Source organism: Poromitra crassiceps, assembly GCF_964638095.1.
Source record: "Poromitra crassiceps genome assembly, chromosome: 17".
NCBI classification, from domain to species: domain Eukaryota; kingdom Metazoa; phylum Chordata; class Actinopteri; order Beryciformes; family Melamphaidae; genus Poromitra; species Poromitra crassiceps.
In genome coordinates this window covers 29,998,758-30,012,479 of record NC_139635.1, presented here as the reverse complement: position 1 = coordinate 30,012,479, position 13,722 = coordinate 29,998,758, and the positions used below count along the sequence as shown (strand labels likewise).

The 13,722-nt window shown below is 41.2% G+C and overlaps 1 protein-coding gene across 1 annotated transcript in view; it reads left to right on the top strand.

The window, feature by feature from the left end:
- The first annotated feature begins 2,907 nt into the window (after positions 1-2,907).
- pcmtd1 (protein-L-isoaspartate (D-aspartate) O-methyltransferase domain containing 1) overlaps positions 2,908-13,722 on the top strand; it is a 30,334-nt gene continuing 19,519 nt past the window's right edge. The window contains exon 1 of the mRNA XM_083653853.1: positions 2,908-3,062. The gene's annotated coding sequence lies outside the window, so the exon portion shown is untranslated. The remainder of the gene's footprint in view (positions 3,063-13,722) is intronic.

The window sequence follows — 13,722 nt, the reverse complement described above, 5'->3', positions numbered from 1 at the left end:
TTTATTTTTTCCCTGTTAGTATTTGATGTTTTGTAATGTGTTTTCTTTTCTTTCTTCTTTTGTGTGGGACGATATTAGTATGATATGATGAAATTGTATTGTATTTTCTTTTACATTAAAATGTAATGCTTTTTCAGTTCAAGTAGTTTGTAAATTGAAACTTCCTATTACTTTTACTATTTCATAATAAGCAGATATGCGCTGTGTTGTACAGTTTGTGTATGGTAGAAATAAACTTTTCAAATGGTTGCTGTGTGGTTTCTTTCTCACCAAACCTCATTATAGTCAACAAGGAATGTACACGCATAAGCTTTCCTTAGGCGTTACTACCACCTGGTGGTGAAGGTTAGGTATTACATCAAAGAAACCAGACAGCTACAGTACAGACCCAAGAGCTGTTTGAGGACAGGAATCAAAATACAGTATTATATTTAGAAATACAGTATGTGTCTCTTAGACATAGACTATTTTAAAATATTCTATTTATGTAGGCTAATGTTACAACACTAGTGAATGCAGATGCAAATAAAAAGGTTGTGATCTCCAGCCCAGTCAGTGATACTGACTGTAGGCCCAAGAATAAACAAACATAGATATGTTCTGTAAAAAACTACTGGTTATATTTGTCCTTGAAAGACCTTATCTTAATGTAACTTCCACCAGTTTGATACTATTAACAATGATGTAATTCATGCGGTTCAGATTCAGTCAGTCTAAAGTAGGCTAAGCAAGCTATTTAGGTGGTTTAGGTTAGGTTCAGCCTCCACTGAAAGACATGTTTTTGCACATGTTCTGGATGTGGTTTGAACTTTTCCACATGACGTTGAACAGCATTTAAGTGAAAATGAGTTCAAGGTGGCACTAGCCATGAAGTGAAACAAAGGTAGTTTATCAGTTAAACCGAGGCTCAGTTTGTGGAGGGGAACAGACACAGCAAATCACTTACTTTCATTGTCAAAATGTGAGACTGTTGGCTGACACACAATCTGCACTCTCTGCTTCCTGTCATGTCACACAGGGTATCCACATTCAATGGATGCTGTGCGTGGGTGAGTGTGGTCGGTGTGTGTGTGTGTGTGTGTGTGTGTGGGGGGGGGGGGGGGGGGGGTTGCAGATATACAGATATATAAAGTTGCTTGACAGCCTCATACACAGTCTTGGGTTCTGGACTCAGCTAACCTCCATCTAGTGGTGTGTTAGTATCAGACCACTATAGCTGGAGAGAGATAGCAGGGTTAGCTGAGGCAAGAACCCATGCGATCTCTCTCCAGCTAGTGGTTTAACTATCAGAACCAACAGCGGCCAAATCAAGGATCCTGTTTTTATGTGAAGTGCAGAGTAGCTGAAATACTAATGTCACATATTATATTAGCCTACATAGCCTAGTATTGATTTTTGATGCTGCAGCAACCGTTAATTGGATAGGAGTAAGTGCTGGTCTTGTTGATATCAAGTTGTTTATGGTCATGACCGAGTAACATCTTTCATTAGCAGGTAGCCTATCCCTAGGCCTACTCTTAACTTGAATGAACTCAGATGAGTCTCCATACAGTATAATTGAGTTCTTGATCGGTTGCATAATCAAAGACCTTTTGAACAACATTAGACTTGGGGTCTCAATACACTACCTCAATGTTGACGTGATTAATCTATCCTACCCATTAGTGAGGAACAAGGTAAAAAAGAATCTTGATAAAGTCAAGAAGCAAGCCTCAGGCTTACACTGCAAAAAGTGCTTACATATTTGCTACCTAGAAGAGTGTGACATCAACAAGTCACTGGATGAATTTTGTTTGTAAGTTTGGTAAGTGTGTTGACTCATCCACTTTGGCAGCTAACCACTCTGGCTCTTGTCTATTCTAAAAAGCAATTTGACTGGTGGAAAGGTAAAGGTAACTCTTGAATTTTGGAATCCAACATCCACAAAAGTGCTGTGGATGAAAATATTACTGCCCTAGCTATGAATGTGCAAAAGCATGTGTTCAATTTGGAGCGTATAATTGCATTTCTGGGGCACAGATTGAATTGTTCAATTGTTAATTCAACTGTTAATTGTTCAATCGTTGCCTTGATTGATTCCAGGATGAAAATACATAATTAGCTTGAATTGTGTATTTTGTACAACCCTTTTCACTAAAAGTAGGTGACTGTCTATCTTAAGATGAGGTGAAGCAAGTGGTATTTTCCTGTAACATGAGGTGAAGCGAGCTCACTGAAAGGTAACTATATAGCCACTGATGAAACTTGCAAATACATGTAGCCTACCGGTACTCCAAAAATACAACCTTGTTGACAGAAACTATAGCCTTGACCTGCTTATATCTGCTGGCTGCTTCCCGGTAAAAACTTGTGATGCTTTCCTTCCTAAACTTTCCTGGAAACTCTGCAGGCCAAATTGAGGATTTGCCTATAGGGAAGAATGTGCAAGGTTAAGGAGTTCTCCAGGAGCCTTATAATTTAATTAGCGGGTTAAGGCAAAGTTAAGGCTGATAATGAGCAGACTTTTCACAGTGGGCCTGTCAGATTATTACACAGAAAGAGGATGCCATTTATTGCCTCTGGTGATTTGTCAAGCATCAGGTTTATCAATTGAGCTGCCAATGAAGGGATAGATAGATAGATAGATAGATAGATAGATAGATAGATAGATAGATAGATAGATAGATAGATAGATAGATAGATAGATAGATAGATAGATAGATAGATAGATAGTTAGATAGTTAGATAGATAGATAGATAGATAGATACTGTAGATAGATAGATAGATAGATAGATAGACAGACAGCTTGCAGTAGCCTATGTGTGCAACAGCGCTTCCTCCCATCAACATTTTGCACACCACCCACGTGACCTGTGTTTACATCCTCTCTCAGCTGTTCTTTCTTCTTCCACTTCAGCAGCGTCAAGACAGCAGCTCGTCATTAGTTTGTCTTTTCACCCCAAATAATTATAGTTAGCACTTAACCAGATCACAAGGCTGTTTGCCACCCGCTGTCACTGACCATCGTTGCATCCGAACCGAAGTGCATCCAGTCGGGACTGAGTTGATGCGACACGGCGTTGTGAGCATTTTATTTGTCTTTTTGTTAAGTGACGTTCTGTTTAGCGTTAGGCAATTTATTTTCGCAAGGGCATATTGACAATTTGTGTTAGCTAGCTAACGTTAGCGTGTCGTATTGTAGTAACGCTAGTTAACATATGGCTTGCGGGCTGGCTAGCGTTAGTTAACATGATACATCCAGCTTGCCTAACCTGCTTTGTCTCTGTTTTGATGATGGCGCACTCGGGCCCGCACAAGCTAACGCTAACTTGTTCAAGACACTGCGAGCAGTAACCAGTCACTTATCTAACCTTAACGTTAGTTGGCTCGGGGTTTAACGTGACGTTACATACATTATGTCACTTAACATCGTTTTTGCACAATTTCCATATTTTATGTGCGTCTTCTCCTTTGATGTGTGTGATGTTGTTTAGCCTCGGGGGAGTTTCACGTTACACGCGGGGGGGGACAGTGTTGTTTTTGTGCTGTTTTGTGGCTCTGGCTAGCAGAATTAACGTTAGTGAAACCGAAGATACTTGGCGAAACCATGCCGTGCTGACATTCCACCCTGTGGTTTATCTAGCTGGCTAACGTTACTGCTAAAGATTGAGGTTAATCGCGCTGCAGCGAGAGCTGACCAGCAACTGTTTTGGTTGACTAAACGTTAACGTGGTGACTGAGAACAAAAGCTGGTTTAAAAGGCACACACATTCTCATTGTTTGTCATTTTGTCAAACTAAAGATACCGTGAATTGCCATGTGTTTCTAATACATGATACGGTCAGTGCCGATTAAGAAACAGCCATGAGCCTATAACGTTTCATAACAACATTTCATAAGAAAAAAAACATGTTTTTGTTTTGTTTCTGTCGTCGCACGCAGCGAAGAAAGTGTGCAGCAAGCCGATTGGCTGAGAGCCTCCTGTCTGTGTGGCAACTGCAGCACATGATCAGCTGATAAGCTCATTGGCTTCATGAACTGTCAGTTGTGGGAATGAAGAACGAAGTAACATCTGTGAAAGCCAGCCCATTACATACAATGAAGAACACTGTGTGCACTTCCTTGTTAGTTACTCTGAGAGAGAGAGAGAGAGAGAGAGAGAGAGAGAAAATCCGCACAGAGCAATGCTCTGCTGTGTTTGAATTCAGCACCAGATCCTTTCCTGAAAATACTGGAAAGAAGCCCTAATAAACTATTAATTTAACTGGGTTAATGCAAATCATCATAACCTTCTTGATCATCAGTTTGCCTCAAACTGCCCATTGATGCATAGCAGTGTGCTTCTTGGAGTCGTATCAAGAGATCAGGCCCTTGTTATTGAATTTCAGCAGTGTGTACTTGGGTCTTGTGTTGCCTGAGGATCTGTTACGTGTTCCGTCATGCAGCAGGTTCAGTGAGGTGTCCCTATCCAGTTCATAGCCACAGCCAGTCGGTCATGTCCTGAGATGGCACATGGCTACTCATTCCATATGTGGGGTCAACCCAGGCCACCCCACGGATTGTAAATATAGCCTCATGTTTAGGAAGCTGCATTTTGCCCTGTGACACAGTAGCCTACTAGCCTGGCTTCACCTTGTGTCACAGCTCTCTACAGCAGTCGTTTTCATATCGAGGAGCCCTCATTTACTATACATTAGATCCAAAGATCCCATTTGATGAGATTTGGCCTCCCTGACCCAAATCTGATAATCCTAATAAGAATGTGAAGCCTCTGTGAGTGTGTGAGTGAGCAGAAATTGTGTGCTTCAGCCACAGCTATTTTATGGGCGATCACGCTGAATCTTTCAGGAAGTGAAAGATCCACAGGGCTGTGGGTGACCTAACAGAGCCGGATCTTTGAATGAGGTACTGTAATTACTAGGGCAGACTAAATGGGCAAAAAAAAAGGCTATTTAGTATGGAATTATAATAGAATCTATATTCAAGAGGGTGTTCAAGAAATTTGAGAGCATTATTTATCAATTTCACGTTCATATTTTCGACCCTTGGACTCAAAAAGCCCCTGCGTGTGCTCAGATTTACTCTGCTTGTCCTCAAACTATACGCTCGCGCTCAAAACTTTACACTCGCGCTCAAAACTTTACGCTCGCGCTCAAAACTTTTCTTTATGGACAGATTTCATGCACTCACATTCAAATATCATGTCCTCGGACTTCGATTTTGTCTGCTTGTGCTCTCAGTCTATGCTCCCATTCAAATTGAGTGTGCTCTCTCTTGGAATTTCTCCTCTTGGATTTTCTCTTTGCTCTTGGATTTAGAGCGAAACATCAGTATCAAAAAGATAAACCAATAGAAAGCCAGTATAATGTTGACCAATCAAATATCCCTGGGTGGTTTCTGGGTGCATTTGTTTTAGTTTTAGGCTGTCCCGTGTGGGCGGTTTTCTAAACTCCAGTAGGTGGCGGTAATGCACATACATATGTTTGCCAACCGCCATCAAACTCCAAAAAAGAAGAAGAAGAAGGTTTTTTCTACCAACACGCAAACAGTTCATGTTAGCAGGTATCGTTACATTTGTTTATAGTCACGTTATTAGTGTTTAGACATTTGGTAGATGTGGTTTTTAATCGCTATAGTATGACTAGCTCTATAGCCTGGTTGAAACAGGACACCCGGTTTAACGCTATCAGGTTATCAATGTGTTTTACTGTCAATGGTATTTACTGTCGATACTGGCTAACGCAAGACCAGCGATTAATGTTAGTTAGTCGGTATTTTGAGTGTTTATTTTATGTTTCATCGTGGCATTCCTGTTCACTAACGTTACAATTGCTAGCTTTAACGTTAGCTATTGTTAGCTAACTAGTCGTAAACATTAGCTTGCTACCTCCGATTGGAACTGTCTTTCGGCTAGCTATGCTAACCTAGAAAGAGGTCTTTCTCTTTCTAGGTTAGCATAGCTATTAGTTGGCATGCTTTATCAAGGTGAATGCGCTGGGCAATGTTACCATCCATGGCATAATGTGTTGATAAATTATACTGTCGATCGATGGTTCAACCAGCAAATGCATGAGGCCAGACATTAATGTTCGTTTATTACAGTCGGGCGCCGGTGGCATTTTGTTAGCTAGCGGTATACTCTCATGAGGCATTCCTGTTGTTAGCTACAAGCTCACGTTCTTTTCATTAGTTTTGTTAAACTAACAAGAGCAATGCCGATTGCCGAATCACTTATGTGGCAAACACATGCATTTAAATCCCTTATGTAACTTTCCTAACGACGTTAAATGAGCCACTAGCCAGCTCGGTTCAGGGCTTTATGTATCACGTTAACGTTAAGCCTAGCTTAGCCTGATCGTTACGCGATACACTTATCGTAATGCTATGACATATTATCAGAGCCATTCATAAATCCATCTGGTTATTTGGCATCACTACTGTAACGGACTGTTCAGTGTTGTGATCTATTTGCGTTTGTATGTGAGGCTCTGTTTAGTGTTCACTCAAGGGTTGTTGTGGTCCTGCTGTGGTATTCGGATAATAAAGTCAAGCCTTTTATAACGTTACAGCCTGACTACCGTTTATTTTCTTAACAAAGTGTGAATAGGCGGACCCGAATACACGGCTACATTGGTATCAGCGGTGGGATTATTCACAGTTTTGTTTATTTGTGACGTTAAAGTGCGGAGGAGCCGTGTTAGTGCATTTAGCTTAGCTGCAACAGTATAGCCAGACTGTTCAACACTGAACAGTCTGTTACAATACTAATTTGATTGTTGATTGTGTGTGTGTGTGTGTGTGTGTGTGTGTGTGAGAGAGAGAGAGAGAGAGAGCAGATCTAGGTTTTTCTGTCATCTGTCTGTCTGACTGAGGAGCCCAGATCAGAAACGCCATCGAGCAACGACCTCTGAATAATGTAAGTTATGCTATCCTTCAAATGTAAATATAGGGGACTGGTAACTGTAGTAGTTTTTATTAAGTTTACACAAATACACATTCCATCCTAAAAGTATAAATTCCATCGCTACATGTAGGTGTGTTTGCATAGCACATTTTTTAAATCAGATTTCCACAGAGAGGAACATATTAATCTACTAGGAATCTCGCGATTCCAAGGCTCGCCCGCTGCGCAGCTTCGCCCACGCTGCTGGCTGCCGAGCTGGCCTGCAGCTCGCATGCGCAGCTCAGCCACTGCGTGGCCTCGCCCACCCTGCAGCTCGACCACTGTATGGGCTCACCTGCTCTTATGACATCACTGATGATGTCACAACTTCATCGCTGATGGCATCACAATTGCTCTTATGGCATCACTGATGATGTCACAACTTCACATCTGATGACATCAACAGTCTTATGACATCATCGGTGATGGGGGAATTGAAACAGGGAAACAACAAACATTGCCCACATGTTCCCTTTTATAGATAATAAGATAGATAGATAGATAGATAGATAGATAGATAGATAGATAGATAGATAGACTGATGGATCATCACTGACAGTCCTGGAAAATGATCTAGAAAAGAACCCTGAAGTAGAGAGTCACTAACTCCACCCTCCTCTCTCCTCCCAGTTCGAGTACGGCCGGACTCCCAGCCTGAGGACGTCAACATGAACAGCTGATCTTCCTCATGTCCACTGAAGCGTCCCAAAACGTCACTGCAAGAACAGCGTCATTCACCAACGCCACTTCACCAGGACGCATTGACACCGCCTCCTCCTCCACTCCGGACCCCTCTGGAGCCCGACCCTCCTGGCGAGACTGCAGCTGACTGCATGCATGCATGCAGTCAGCTGAACGCAGCCAGGACGCTGTGGGCTCCCAGCCTTCTCCTCGAGGCCTGATGGCCGTCTGCACAAGCCACACAACAGCTCTGGGGCTGGTAAGCAGTGCTGGAAGCATTGTAATAGACTAACTGTCCATTAATCTCCTTATCAGGCACCCAGAAGTAACAGGACTAATTTTAGTGTTTTCTTCCAATTTGGGCCAGTAGGCTAGTGTCGGCCAAATTGGAATTTTTTGTATTTTCATTCCTTTCATTCCTTTCATGTTTTTTGTCCTGTCTAGTGTGTCTCCTGTTTCCTGCAATCAGCATAATTATATTTTATATATATATATTTATATTTTATTACCCATAGGTTCCCCAAGGTATTAACTTGCCCAAACTAATCTTTTACGGCCTAGTGGTGTGCTGTGCTTCGACCCCTGAACAGATGGGTGAAATGATTTGGCTTGACGTGCTTTAGCCTATCTCTTAGACCAGTGGTTCTCAACTGGTGTAGCCTCAGGACCCACTATTTTCCTTGTCATGAAGTCGCGACCCAAGTTTCAGATTTTTTTTTAAACCACTCAAATTTATTGCACAAAAAATAGCGCATTAATTTAATACACAATGCCTTCATGCACTGTTATAAACCTCAAATGAACAAAAAAGTGCAACAGAAGTGCAACTAGGGCTAAAAACCAATTGAAATAAGGCAGACTTGAATTACAGGCCTATATGTTTTTAAATTTAAACAAGTCAAACTGGTCATGCTCAGAAAGTCTTATTTGAACTGTATGAAATATGAAATAAAAGGCAGACTTATCTTGAATTACATGCCTATATGTTTTTAAACAAGTTAATAATAATAATAATAATAATAATAATAAAACAAGTTAACCTGGTCATGCTAATCCAGTTTCAATAGTCTGAATTTAACTAATATGAAATAAAAAGGAATCACAGGCAGGCTATATGCTTTTTAGTTAAACTGGTCATAACTTTTAATTAAACTGGGGCCATGCTAATCCAGTTTCAATCATCTGAATTGAACTAAAATTAAATATGAAATGAAAAGGCAGACTTAAAAAAAAAAAAAAAAATTGGCCAATGTCCACGACCCAATCAAAACGGCGTCGTGACCCACCAGTTGAGAAACGCTGTCTTAGACGGTCTTGAATTGTGTGGTTTGGTTTTACCCATGTTAAATTATGAGCTTGATCTTATGCATGTGTGCCCAAATGTTTGCTGAATTGCAGTGTCCTCTGGAATGGAGTGTAATATGAAACTGGCCTAACAAGTATTGGTTGTGGCAGTTTGATCTAGTGGGACAAGCTACTGGGAAGAGGGGAGCTGATTTAATCTGCAGAAAACAAAGTATTTTGTATGTTAATGATTTATTCCTAAACTAAATGTTAATAAATGGAAATGTATAAAGTTTACTCCGTCTCTGTGTGTGTGTCTTGGGGATTGAAATAGGTGGTGTCAATTCAAGTGGGCCAGTTGCCCCAGAAATTGTTCAAGTGTGACAAATACATTTCAAATGTGCAATACTTATTGCACTTTTATTTTATTTCATTCTGTTCAGTTGCGCTTAAATTTTGTTTTAGTCTTCAGTGATACAGTTGCACTTTGAATCCTTTTGGGCAAATACGGTTATAATAATACATTTGAATGAAATTTGTGAATGACAGTTTTGAGTCAATTTGTCCACTGTTATTTTCTTCTTCTGGCGTTTGTTCTTAGACTTTCAGCTCCGTTGAGGCGAGCCAGACCACTGTGTCATCGTCCAGGGCAATTAAGCCATGATCACCGTTTGGTGGCCGGTGTTTTGGGCAGCTATTCATTATGTGCTCCACAGTCAGTGATGGGTCCCCACATTCACACTGGGCGCTGTCCGCGAGGCCCCACCTCAGCATGTCTGCCCCGAAACGCCCCACGCCTGTCCTCAGGCGGTTGAGAGTCGACCATTGGTTTCGGGGCAGGTGCTGGCCAGGAACGTCCGTGGGGTCCTTGATGTAGCGGTGGAGCCTAGATGGTTCGGCTGACGTCCACTGGTCCCTCCATCTTGCCTTGACCCATGAGGGCTTAGGGATGTCGGCTGGTGTTATCAATATAATGTGATGTACATATTATTACACTACAAGGGTGGCACACAGCAAGTTGTACTTTCAGCTCTGTTAAAATGTTTAGTACATTATGTATACTAGAGTATTGCAATATATCGCATTCTGCATTTTTTTATTGAGTGCTTCAGAATGTTATTGCTGTTTGATGTCAGAATATTTTTTGTAAAGCCTGTGTGTATCTGAGCAGTTCCCAAATGATGGGAGAGTACATGAGTTGCCTACACAGTATATGGCAAGAGGAAAGATTCAGAGGGACAAATGCTGTTGTGCTAGCAAGTGCTATTGAACACTAACCAGTAGTTTTATGCTTTTATGCACCTGGATTTTAACTGTCAAATATAAGTGTTGGGTAGGTTATAGAACTTTTCACTGTAATTCTGTTGCTTAACAGTTTCTTTGGATACAGTGGTTCTCAAACCTTTTCACGTCAAGGACGCCTAAACGGACACAAATTAGACCATGGATCCCCCATTTGATAAGATTTTGGCCCAGGGTCCCCCATCTGATAGGATTTTTGCTTTTAAATGGTTTAGTACAGAAACGGAAGCCCTTGACCAAAAGTCATTCAAGTCATCAAATTATGTCACTGTTACTTATGGAAATTGTTATAGTGAAAATAAATTATCCCCCGTTTTGCTGGGGACCCCCTGCAAACCCCTCAAGGATCCCTGGGGATCCCCAGAGCCCACTGAGAACTACTTGGATAGAGGAAGACTACAGGATTGGTGACTGGTCTGCATGTCTTTTGAATGTACAATTTACCTTTGTGCTATTCAATATAAACACCACTATACCAGTCTAGCAGAAAGGGCCCTCAGATTTTGAGATACACCCCTACCCGAGGTAGAACAAAACCCAACAATGATTTTCTTATATTTAGGGTCTCCCATTAATTAAATTGATTGTCACGGGGGGACTTTTTGTTGGTGTTGTTCTTTAGAACTACCCCAATCCTACTTCACCAAATAGTCAAATGATTTACCTAAAACAAAAATTGAATTATAGTCCTGTAAACATAGCTTTAGTTTAGGCGGAAATTGTACTTTGTGGTGATAGGAACATAGGACTCCATCACTTTTCTCTCATCAGAAAAACAGAAATCCCTAAAAAATAGACCATTACTTCATTGTCTAGGGTGCTATTGAACACTAACCAGGATGGACCCATCACAGACTGTGGAGCACATAATGAATAGCTGCCCAAAACACTGGCCACCAAACGGTGATCATGGCTTAATTGCCCTGGACGATGACACAGTGGTCTGGCTCGCCTCAACGGAGCTGAAAGTCTATCCTGGTCCATCTAACCAGGATGGAGATATCTGGTAGTTTTATTGCACATTAGATTTCTTTAGACATAGGCCTACTACCTCTTCTCTGAAACAGTGAAATTATGTAATTCCAAATGGGGGATAAGTGGCATAATAGCCTATAAGTTAAGAATGCTCACTCTGATGGTCATCATATTTGGAAAGGGAAATACCAGGTGGCTGAACTACATCACCAAATAGTCAGAATGTGGGTAACACAATAAAATAAAGTTAATGTACATTTTGCAAGTTTTATTGAAACTGGAACATTAATCCAAACTATATAAATCAGTAGTATCTCCTGTCTTGACATGACAAAATAATACAATTATAATAGTAATAATAATACATTTGTTTTATGGTAGCCCCAAATCTCAGTGCTTCATTTCATTTCATAAACAGAAACGGACTAGAAAACAAATTAACCAAGCAAAAACAAAACAGACGAATAAAAAGTGGCTGCTCATTTGATCTGGTATATGGACACTTGTTTCCCATCCCTTGCCGATAGGAATGTCTCTGTCAATGTACCTACTGATTGTAAAGCGCTTTGGATAAAAGCACTATATAAATGCAGGCCATTTACCACTTACCATAACAAGGGTTTGGGCATGTGACTGTGACACACCATATCGCTGTCTGATACATTGCTCTTTGGACATGTTGTTCAAATGCATCCTCTGTTGGTGGCAGATTTGCAGAGACTGTTTTTTTTTTTTTGGGGGGGGGGGGGGGGGGGAGGGACAGTGCATATTAATGAACAGTACAAACAGTACATGTAAATATGCCAGATTATAGCCTGAAGGCTAGTTTCCGTCTGCAGTCCCTTGGCCGGTTGATGCAACCCAGAAAACAAGCACAGTGACAGAGAAAACTCATAAAATACATGGGAAATATACAATCCTAGCAATACAGTACAATTAGTAAAGAGAGAGAAGAGGAAAATTCAATTATTAATGGTGAAAGGTAATACAAGTGTGAGCATCCTGCAAGGTCACACATGGTCGCAGGACTGGTTCAGTCTCAGCCACGCTTTTAGATGGCCCTTGAAGGTGACCAGACTGGAGCTTTCCCTTATGGAAGGGGGTAGGCTGTTCCATACCGTGCATCCTCTAAAGGACAGCACATTCTGACCAAACAAGGTTCTTCTTAGTGGAACCTCACAGTCTCCGTTCGTGACGGCTCTGGTGGATCGAGTCGAGTTGGACATTGCTCTGTATTTAATGAAGGTGTTAAGAGGAGGTGGCGCAAGGCCATGAAGGATTTTGTAAATTAGACAAGCGGAGGTGAATTTTTCTGAAATCGTCAAAACTTAGCATGTTGTACTTGGTTAGAATATTGCAGTGGTGGTAAGTGAAAGGTTTTTTTATCCAGAATTTTCAATGCTTTTTTATAGAGTATCTCAATTGGCTTAAGGATTGTTGGGCCTGTCATAGACCAGCTGGTCAAACAGTAGCTCAAATGTGACAGTATCATAGAATGCAGGAACATCATGGCAGCACTATCCGATAAGGAACACCGTATTTGCCTAAAGTTATGTAGATGGGATTTTATTGTTTTCGACACCATTTTAACATGGCTCCTGAAGGAGAGTGGAATCTAGCATAACACCTAAATATTTGAACTCCTTAACAACATTGATTTCCTCAGTTCCTAAGAATACGTTGGAATGTGTAAGAGTTGTAGCTTGCTTCAAGAAAAACATACAAACAGTTTTTTTTGCGTTCAGTAGGAGACAGGACCTGGTGAGCCAGGCCTACACATGGGTCAATGTCAACATGGTTGACAGTGTCGAACGCCCTTTTTAAATCTAAAAATACAGTGCCTACACAGCCCTTTCTATCTAATAGGCTTTTACATTTTTCAATGAGTGTGACCAAGGCAGACTCTGTAGAGTGGTCTGGTCGGAAACTGAACTGCATGGGCTGCAGGGGGGTTTGACTATTACCAAGAAATTCCATTATTTGTTTGGCAATCCATTTTTCATCATTTTAGAGATGATGGGCAAGATGTTGATCGGTCTATAATTATTCAGGTTGGAGCGTCTCCTGCTTTAAAAGTGGGGGTGATTGAGGCCAGTTTCCACGCCCCAGGAACCACCGAGTGCCTAATGGACAGGTTAACAAGGTGCATGATTGGGGACGCCAGCGCCTCCTTGTGTGTTTTCAGAAAGCTGGTGTCGAGACCGTAGACATCCTTGGCTTTTGAATTGTTTAGAGAGCACTGATGATATTGATGACTTCTGTCTCAGAAATGTCTTGGATGCAGAATTGTAGTGGTGGGTTGTCTGCTGTTCTATTTACTGGTCTGTCAGGATGCAGGGATGAGGTGAACTGTTTAGAAATGTCTTCGATGGATTTTATAAAAAAAAAATGTAATTCCTGTGCCAGGATAACAGGGTCTCGGCACAAGCTGGTTGTAAATTTTTAATTCCAGGCCTTTGATATCCTTCTTGTATTGTCTCCCTGTTAATTTGTTTATGTTCTGCCATATTTTCTTACTATTCCCCGTTCACAATAATTTGAATCCAAAAGTTTGCTT